The following is an 11,014-nucleotide window of genomic DNA, read 5'->3' on the forward strand; positions in this document are numbered from 1 at the left end:
AATAGATTCATGCCTATATGGTCATTTAATCTATGACAACGGAAGCAAGAATTTACATTGGGGTAAAGACAATCTATTTAATAAATGGTGCTGGGAAAACTGGACAGATTCATGCCCATAAATGAAACTGGACAACCTTTTTATGCCATATACAAGAATAAATTCAAAATGGATTAAAGACTTAAATGTAAAACTCAAAACCATAAAACTCCTAGAAGAAAATATGGGAAGTAAATTCACAGACATTACCCTTGGTAATATTTTTACTGATATATCCCCTCAGGAAAGGGAAGCAAAAAAAATAAATAAATAAATATCTAGGATTACATCAAACTAAAAAGGTTTTTTTTTTACAGCAAAGGAAACCATCAAAAATATAAAAAAGGCATCCTACTGAATGGGAGAAGATATTTGCCAATGATATATCTGTTAAGGGGTTAATATCCAAAATTTATAATAAACAACAACAACAAAACATACAGCTCAACACACAAAAAAAACAAACAACAAAATTAAAAAATGGGCAGAGGACATGAAGAGACATTTCTCTAAAGAGGACATACAGATGGTCAACAGACATATGAAAAAATGCTCAACATCACTAATCATTAGAGAAATGCAAATATAAACCACAATAAGATACCACCTCACTCCTGTCAGAATGGCTGTCATAAATAAATCAACAGATAACAATTGCTGGCAAGGGTGTGGAGAAAAGGGAACCTTTGTGCACTGTTGGTGGGATAGCAGATTGGTGCAGCCAGTATCTGCTGCACCAGATACTGGTGCAGATACCTCAAAAAATTGAAAATAGAAATATCTTCTGACCTAGCAATTCCATTGCTGGGTATCTATCCAAAGAAATCCAAAACGCTAATTTGAAAAAGTATATATGCATCCCTATGTTTGTTGCAGCGCTACTCGCAATAGCCAGGACATGGAAACAACCAAAATGCCCATCAATAGATGACTGGATAAAGAAACAGTGGTACATTTATTTATACAATGGGGTATTACTCGACCATAAAAACAGAATGAAATCTTACCATTTGCAACAACAGGGATAGACCTAGAAAATATTATGCAAAGTGAAATAACTCAGACTTGAAAAAGACAAATACCATATGATCTCACTTATACATGGAATCTAAAGACCAGAATAAATGAGCAAACTAAACAGAAATAGACTCAGAGATACAGAGAAAAAAACTGATGGCTGATAGATGGGAGGGGCGTGGGGATAGGAGAAAAGGTGAAGGGGTTATGAAGTGCAAATTACTAGTCACAATATAGTCACAGGGGTAAATACAGTGTGGAGAATGTAATAAATAACATTGTAAAGGTTATGTAGGGTGCCAGATGGGCACTGGACTTATCAGGTGGATCACTTCATAGACCAATATGCTATACATCTGAATCTGAAGTAGAATAATATTGACTGTCAAATATTGACATATATACATACACACACACACACACACACACACACACACACTCACACATGGGATATGGAGTGCAGCATAGTGAAGATAGTCAATGGTATTGTATATAACAGCTATATAAATGTTACAGGGGTAGTAGATTGGGGGGGTATCACTTTGTGAGGGATGTAAATGTCTAACTATTACATTGCATTGTACACTTGAAACTAATAGAAAAAAAAAAGACTGAATTCAAATTTACATTCTATAAGCCTTTTCATTTCTTAATGTGTGATCCTAGAACACAAGTTATTTTAGCTTAAGAAAGCAAGGAATCTGAAAAGGTCTTTATATACAGTATCATGGGCCTTGTGCTCATTTTCCTGCTTTGAAAAAACAAAACAACAAACAAACAAACAAAACCAGGAAGGAGTGAGTGGGTAGGTCCTCTGAGAATTGTACAAGACTTTTCACCTTCTGCCCGTGGCACTTGATAAACAACATGTGTGTGAGCTGTGAACACCTGAGTCCCCCTACTGGGAGCAGGGTGCTGTGTCTGTTAAGGGTGTACATTGCTGTCTGCAGGTTTTGTCAGCAGGAAGAAATTTCGCAGAGGAAAATTCAACAGAGGTAATTCACATGGGGGTGGGGGAACCCACACATCAGTAAAGTGGAGGTGGCAGAGTGTTTCGGCATCCATCAGGGAGCACCATCAGGAAAAAATGAAAGTGCTACTTTGGATTGTAAGGAGCAGCATGGGGTGGACTCCACAAAGAGAGAAAATAACACAGATTGTCTACCTGTGATAAACTAGTCAAGTTCCTGGAGTAGTGGTTTCAGTACATCCTTATTTCTTCCTTCTGAACAATTGAATGCCTTTTGGGTGGAGGTGATTCTGTACAGGGGTTGTATTTATAGTAATCAAGTGTTTGAGGATAAAACATTTGGAAATGTATAATGTCCAATAGTTATGGCCAATGAACACTCACTTGGGCAAAAGAAAAGAGTGGGACAGAAACTACCTTTATCTATATAGAAAACATATTTTACTCTTCCAGACCTTCAAAACACATGACAAGCCATTTTGAACAAATAAAAGAACACTTTGCAGAGTCTTATACAATGTGGCATTTTGAAAGGTTGACATTCACCCTAAAGAGATTATAATAGACTATAATAAAATGCAACCCCTCGCCCTGCTTTTTACATCCTGATGTCTGGCAGTGCTTTTCAAATCAGCAAGGAATTTGATATTGCTCACATAATTATTGTGCTTAAAAGACAAGAATAGGAGCAAAGAAGTCAAAGGTAGAGTTTCTGTCTTATCTAATGAGTAGAAACTTGGTGTTTTTTTAGCCTGTGTGGCTTTGGAATAAGCCATAACAAATACAGATATGCTACTGTTCCTTTTTATTTTGAAAAAGCAAGGGCTTTATTATTCATGTATTCATTTAGCACATGCTATTGTGGATTTTGGTATTCTATGTTTTCATGCCTCTAATACAAAATCAAGTCAGATGTCATTAAAATTTTTAAAAAATGTATTATGAAACCTATCAACCACCTGACATTTAATGTAAGTCAGACCTGCCATTCATTTTTAATAACATTTATGAATCTCTGAGGTGGAGGAAATCAATACACATTTTTAGAAAAACAAAATCAGCAGGAAGTAGAAGACCCTCAGCAATACTTTGATTTTCTTCAGGAAAAGCAGCAAAACGGAGTTGTTTTGTTGTTCCTGTTATCTAAATGTTCCTAAATTCCTTTAGTCATACAGCAGCGTGTTGTTAGAGAAACATTTTTTACTAAAAAGCGAAAGGCTTCAAAGTGATTGTTTCTTCTGATCCTTTCACACCTCTTCTTCCCTCCCTATCTTTTTCTTTGTGCCTTAGATTATCTAAAAAGACAAACAAAAGTGCGTGAAAAGACTACTACTTTTGTTTTTCCAAGACTAAAGGAACGAGGAAGTGGAACACCACAGAGTGTAGGGAGCGTCTGCTGAAGGGAGAGGAGAGAAGGAAAGGGGCCCACTACCAACACAGACTGAAACGATGGAGAGGGTGGGCAATGTTTAATGGAGAAAGTGGTTTTGAAATATAGTCTAAGGCCTAAGGGGGACATAGATTGGCACTTTTGAGAACAGAATGTTTACCTTAAAATGATAATAAGGCTGGTTTCCACACCTAAAGAAAGCAGATTTCTGAGGAAAATGTGGAGTTTTCCTGATTAGACTGAAGAGAAATAAAGTTGATAGTACATTGTTGACATATCAATTATCAAATGATAAATGTTCTGGAAACTGAGGGTGTTGATGAAATAGAGTTTGGGTAGCCATCATAATATAGCATCTTCATAATTATATATCAGGCTCTTTTGAAGTTGATCTCAACCCAAATTCCTATCTGTGTACTCCATCACTTTCCTTCTTCTGCCGGATTCTCTAGCCCAGGGCTTCTCACTTCAGCACTACTGATGTTTTGGGCCACATAATTCTTTGTTGTAGCGGGCTATTCTGTGCATAGGTTGTTTAATAGCATGCCTGGCTTCTACACACTAAATACCAGTAGCACCTCCTTGTCATAAAAAAAAAAAAAAGAATGTCTCCAGACATTGCTATAATGCATCTTGGAGTGAAGCAAGCAAAGTTATTAACCAGGGAGAACCACTGCTCTAACCTCAGTGAACTGAACTACTTTTGAATTAATAAATTAATTTTTATTTCCTGAACATACATGATGTTTTACTAGTCTTTGTTTTCCCCATTGCTTTCTATGCTTTCAATAGTTTCCCATCTTTATCTAGCACACTTTTTATTCTTTAAGCCCAAACCAATCAACTCCCTGTGAAATGTCTGACATCCCAAAATAGTAACTCACTTCCTTTTCCAAACTCTTAAAGCACTCTATATATATATATATATATATATATATATATATATATATATATATACACATATATATGTCATATAATATAATAATCATTTGTGTAAACATAAATTTTCTGTACTACAATTCAAAGTATTTTAAGGGCAGGAATGTATCCCACACTTTTTTCCCCCATTCACACTACTTTATACCTAGAAACATCAATAGTAACAACCACAAAATAAAAAAAAATACCAGCAAACATTAGTGTCTTAGGTACTGTTTTAAGCACATAGTATGCACTTGCTCATATTATCCTCATAATGCCATTATGAGGTATGAACTATTATAAATACTATCCCCATTTTACATATAAAGGAACCGAGGCCCAAAGAGGTGAAGCAGCTTGTCCTAGGTTACACAAGTAGGACACAGTTGGTTTGAAACCAGCCACTGTGACTTTGAGCCTACACTTTGCAAAACCACATACAATGCCAGCCTCCCAAATAAAGTAATTAATGTGTAAAATTAACATTGTTAAAGCATTGGTTTACATAGTAGGAATATGATTCAGTATCACCATTTCTGATGAAATCAGAAGGAATGTGCAGACCACAGAGATACAGCTTACTGCAATTTAGTAGACCTAATATAAAGAACATACAATTCCAGAGATAATGTAAGTGAAATTCTATTTAGCATTTGATATAATATAGGGTTCTGGGTTGACAAAGGACAACAAGATACAAAGATCGGTCAGTAAACTTGGAGAAAGTTGGAAAATTGGGAAAATAATCTAAATTTATAGAAAAGCCTGCTTTTATCTAAAAATATCAAGGCAAAAAATATCAAGTAGTTTATTCTGTCAGTTGACATTAATTCTCATGCAATCATTGGTGGTCTATGTATAATTCAAAATTATGGCTTTCTCATCTTTAGTAAACATCTACTACACTATATTTCTACAGTAAAATGTATTGGTGCCCAAATATACTTTCTAAATTACCCATTTTCTTTAGCAGACTATCTTAAAACTCAGCAATTATAATGAATAAAATACATTTAAAAGTAGTGTCGTATATGGCCCTTTTCTCAACAAGGAGAAATCAAAAAGCATTTTATACATGCCTTTAGAAATTTATTAAGATTCTTATATTCTGCAAAGATCACTTCTGCAGATAATTTCACTAAGAAGCACAAAGCTCTCAGGACATGCTGCTATCTGTTTAAGTTGAAACTTGAAATTCTCAGCAACTCTCAATCATTGGCGGTTGGGACTATCACACTGTATCTGTCCCTTAGGTACCTTTCTTTGCCAATAACATGATGTATGAGAATCAATGGACTCATGTTGCAAATGTAGAATATATTGAGAAATCCCTTGCAGATACAGAAAAATATCAGACTTAAATTCTTTCTGCAGCCATGTGAGAGTAAGTCTATTTTTTTCAGCACACTGACATTGAGCAAACTGAAGCAAGCAGGTAAACATAGTTTCAATTTCCAGAACATTATCCATTGTCAGTCTCTAGCTAATGGGTAGGATCTAGTCATTCAGGTATTGCTAGCCTAACAATATCCTAATGTTTACTACTTTAATTAAACATTATGTACAAATGAAATATTTCAAAATCACTGAACAGCTGTCTTCTTTAAGCTACACTGACTTCTAGAACAGGTAACTCCTCCTCTCCTAAGTCAGTAAATTGATATTCAGTGTATTCTTAGCCTATTTCCTAATCCAAACAGTTATTCCTGCTTGGGCAGCCTTCTCTGTGGTCATACAGTGATCCAGGCTCTTTTGATACTGTGTCTCTCCCTGTCTCTCCATCATCAAAGTCCTCCATATTCAGTTAATGGGTGGGAAAAGAGAGTGAGAATCACTTGAGGGAGATTTCTAAGGGCCAGGATTCTAGTTGCACACATCACAATGTGCATATTCCACAGGTCAGAACTCAACCATACTGGCAACTCCAAACTGCCGGAAGGACTGGAAAATGTAACATAGCTCCGAGACTAGAAGAAAAAGGAGTTTCGTAAACACACAGCATTCTAAGCTAAAGTATTATAAACAGGTTTATTACATACTTAGATATATGTGTCACATGTGCATGCCTATTTTTTTGCATATATAAAGCAAGGTAAATCAAATGTCTCTTCAGCATTATTTCTCATTTTGACCACCAATCTTTCCCACTCAACTATTGATAACATTAGTCTAGTCATGTTGTTTCTGTACTTTCTTCTTGTTTTTGTATCTTACTCTGCGCTGATCTTTGCTCTTCCTGTCACGCGTCTTAAAATGTCTTCTCTTTTCTGACCTTGTTAGTACTACTTCCCGTGACAACTGTATTAGTCGAGTAATCGTACTTCCTCTCACACTTCAGATTCAAAAAGGAGATGTATTGGATCTCAGAACCTAAAAAGGACTAGACACCGCAAACTTGGGAAGAGTAGAATTACAATTGGCCTCAGCCATGGCTCCAAATCTGCCAAAGCTCTGTCTCTAATTATCTTTGCTTTCCTCAAGGTGTCAGATTCATTCTGTCAATACAGAACAGATGCCCAAATATGTTGGAAAGCATTGTTTTATATCTTGGAAAAACCAGCACTGTAGACTAACCTTCTCTCAGTTTCAGTGAAAAAAATTCCACTTGGTTTAGTCATGTGCCCACCTCTGGATCAGTCAAGGGTCTCTGGGGGAGGGTCGCATAGGATGATGGCAGCTTCCTTTGAGTGAGATATTTGTAGAAGCGTGTGAAATAGTTCCCAGAAGAAATGGGGTGGGAAGCAAACTCCTGGTGCTAGGAGGCAAAATAATATATCTACTTCTGCAGAAACTCAGTCTCAGTTAAATTTTCAGTCCAGTTATTACACTGCAAACATTTGCCAACTTTAGCGGAAACCTTCTCTTTCTTACTAGACTGACCAGAACAGGTGACTTTATATCTTCCTTCTTCTTTTCTTCTTTTTACTCTTTCATGATTTATTTCTAATTTTATTCTCCTTAGCTTAACAATTTAATTTCTCTGAATCTCCATGCAGCAAGCAATATTTTACTGCCCTTAAATACCATCCACCATCTTATATTATTCTCAGCATACTAACCTGAGACTGCATTCTCTTTTTGGCCACATCTTTCCTAAAACTACATTAGGGGTATGGTATCCTCAAAGTTACCCTTCAATCTTTTGTGATCATGACACAAATAAAAAAGACTTTATACATCATGATTTAGTACACTCACATATATGCACACATATATGCATACGTAATAAAAAATAGTTTTGTGAAAATCACTCTCATATTAATTCTGTTGTATTTCATTTGTAAAATACTGCTCACAAACAACTGAATTTATTGTACAATCCTTGACTCTGGCCATCTGACCTCTTAAAATAAATTGTATGATGATGGCTACACTGGCTTATATCCTCTACTGGTCCCACTGGCTACCTGCTAAACATGCAGACATAGTATTGCCTATGTTGGACATTAAATCCCTCTTGTTGGACATTATAGAGTGACTATGGCATCACCAACTCTAGGACAAACTAGAGTATTTCAACTTCAAGAATTGGAATGTCACATTTCTGAATTATGTTCTATCCACACGGGGCTATTGATGAGAGCCAAAGTATTAACAGTTCTGTAATGAAAAGCTCTCTGAGCCCGTATTGCTTGTTTATAAAATAGGAGTAAAATGATACAGAATTTAACCATGTAAAAATCCTAAATAGTGTTTATCCTAAATAATATGGCAAGAATATGAGCAAAATACTAGAAGGTAGCATGCATGCATCACTCTCTCCCCGACCTCCAAAAAATAGTGATTACATTTTTGCCTATTGTTTTCCAGTAAAACTGCAAATAATATACAGTATGTTATTTTAGTCAAGACTTGATGAAATAAAATGTCACTAGGGAGAAGAGTCAGAGGACAATGGGCTTCCAGGAAGACTATCAGAGTAAGTAACAGATCATTTGACCATGTTATATATAATGTATAATATATATAATAGCGTATTTCCCCGAAAATGAGACCTAGCAGGACAATCAGCTCTAATGAGTCTTTTGGAGCAAAAACTAATACCCGTTATTATATTATATTATATTATATTATATTATATTATATTATACCCAGTCTTATATTATGGTAAAATAAGACCAGGTCTTATATTAATTTTTGCTTCAAAAGATGCATTAGAGCTGATTGGCTAGGTCTTATTTTCGGGGAAAATAAGATATATTAAGTATATATATATATATATGTATTACATATATACATACCTAATATATATTATATTATATATCATACATTATACATTATATACTATATAGTAATGTTAATATATAACATTAATATATTAATGTTTATATGAGTGTGTGTGTGTGTGTGTGTGTGTGTGTGTGTATGTGTGTATGATCTTAGAAGACTTCAGACTGGATAATAGTATAACAACAATTACAATCACATACTACACACTTACAGAGTGTCAGGCCCTATATTTGCTTTATCTAATATAATTCTCATGATGACCTTATGATATGGGTAAGAATATTATACTTGCCTCACAGTTGAGTTTTGGGCAAATGATAATTTGTCCAAAACCTCACTACTAAAATGTTGAAATCTGAATTTCAACCCAGGTCTGCCTCATTCCTTAGTTGAAGCTTTTAACCACAGGCTGCACTGCTGCCTGCTTGTCCACCTTCCAAACTCCTAGCGGCTAAGTTATGGTTTATCACTTTCAAAGTTGTTGCCACCATATTCTGATACATGTGCTCCAGTTGTCACATAGGAATGTTAGCAAAACAGTTATTTCAGTTATTATTTTTCTTTTTTTTTCCTTCTAAAGCTGCATTGTCCAGTCTGGTAGTCACTAGCCATAGTTGCTATTTAGATAAAAATTAATTAGAGTTAAAAATTTCATCTTTAATTTGCACTAGCTACATTTCAAGTGCTCAATAGCTGCATGTAGCTTGCAGCTACCATATTGGAGAACAGAGATGTATAGCATTGCCATCATTGCAGAAAGTTCTACTGGATGACATTGTTCTTGACTTTAACTTACCCTAGAAATCAGTTATAATTTCTACATGCCTGCACTGAAGAGCAATTTGAGTCACAAGTACTCTGACCATTGTCTACATTCTTTGAACCAATATAGTGTGATTTAATTATACTTTATTCCCTCTCATGTTCCTTAGTTACCACTCATGAACATTAATTTCCTGAATCCTGAGAAAAACTCAGCTATGTTCATCAATCTATATTTATGTCTCTAGCACTTATTCCATTAATAGAAGTACCCTAATCTTAAAAACAACAACTACCTTACAAAATAATTTAAGGATTTATTTAATTCTGATTGGCCCATATGGTGACAATAAGTGACTGGAAATGTATTAATGCTAATTAAATTTTTGGCTGTGTCTATACAACGTTGGTGCGCTTGAGTCACTCATTCATTCTTTCTTTTATCAAACTTGCACCTAGTGACTAGTAATGACAGGCAGTGTGACAGGGATAGGGAATATACAGAAACTATAGTAAGGTCATCCTGAATCTTACAGGTGCTATAAGAATGTGAATTTTCATTGGCTTTGCACTCTGCTCTGTCCCTAATACCATTGCACACAGGATAAACACCTCTAAGATTATTTTTGAATAAATAATAAAATAAATTATTTTTCACATTCATGTATTTTTCATGACTTGGTCATAATACAATATATGCAGAAAAAAATAAGGTGAAAGAAGCTTGCCAAAATCCTAATCCCATTCATTTCACCCATTCTGCATAGACATGGTTTTAATGTAATTTAATTTAAAGCAAAATTTTCTCACACAAAAAGTTCAACTAAATCTTAAATGTGTTACTTAGATATTGTGTTTCCTAATAGGTTTAAAATGTAAGCTAAATTGCAAATAGAAACAAGCAGGCCTAAAATTAGCTATGAATTCCTTTGTGATACTGGTCATCACACTTCACATACCTGATGCCATAGAAGCATTATTGGAATTATGCTGAGGTGAACCCCAGATGTTCAAGGAACATTCACTTTTCTAGGCAAAATTAAAATAGAAACCCAGCATTCTAGCAACTGAAATGCTAACAGTTGGCATTGAAGCCTCTTAGAGACTAATGCCAAAGACGAGAGTGATAATACACTTTGAGAGTCTATTTCATTATTCATCCTCTTCTCTCTGTGGAGGCTTTGCAAACATTAACTAACACTCAAAAGTATCCCTGGGAAGTAGTTTATCATTGATGTCTTCTTTGTCTTGTAATGTGGAAACCGAGGCACCGGGATAGATGAAATTATTTGGTCAAGTTCTTTTAAAAAGATATCAACTACAAAACGTAGGAACCACATTTTTATCAATTCCAAACTCTTGACACAATCCTAATTTTACTGATGGGTATAAATAGAATAAAATATTACAGTAATAAAAATATTTTCAGGTGAAAAATAACTGGGTAATTTTAAAGACCCTTCTAATCTGATACATCTGGATTTTCTAAAAGGGAGAAAAAAGAATTTGTTTCTTAGTTACTGGCCCTTGGGTTAAAATACAGCAATAGAAGTGGGACATAGAAATCTCATCTTTTGTGTAAGGGCCTAATAAATTGTTGACATTGTGATAAAAGCCCCCAAATTATTTGTAGGAACATGGTTTGCTCTCCAATTCACATCGCCACATTTCACCATGTTATCAAA

This window comes from Rhinolophus sinicus, linkage group LG06 (genome assembly GCF_036562045.2).
Source record: "Rhinolophus sinicus isolate RSC01 linkage group LG06, ASM3656204v1, whole genome shotgun sequence".
Classification (NCBI taxonomy): domain Eukaryota; kingdom Metazoa; phylum Chordata; class Mammalia; order Chiroptera; family Rhinolophidae; genus Rhinolophus; species Rhinolophus sinicus.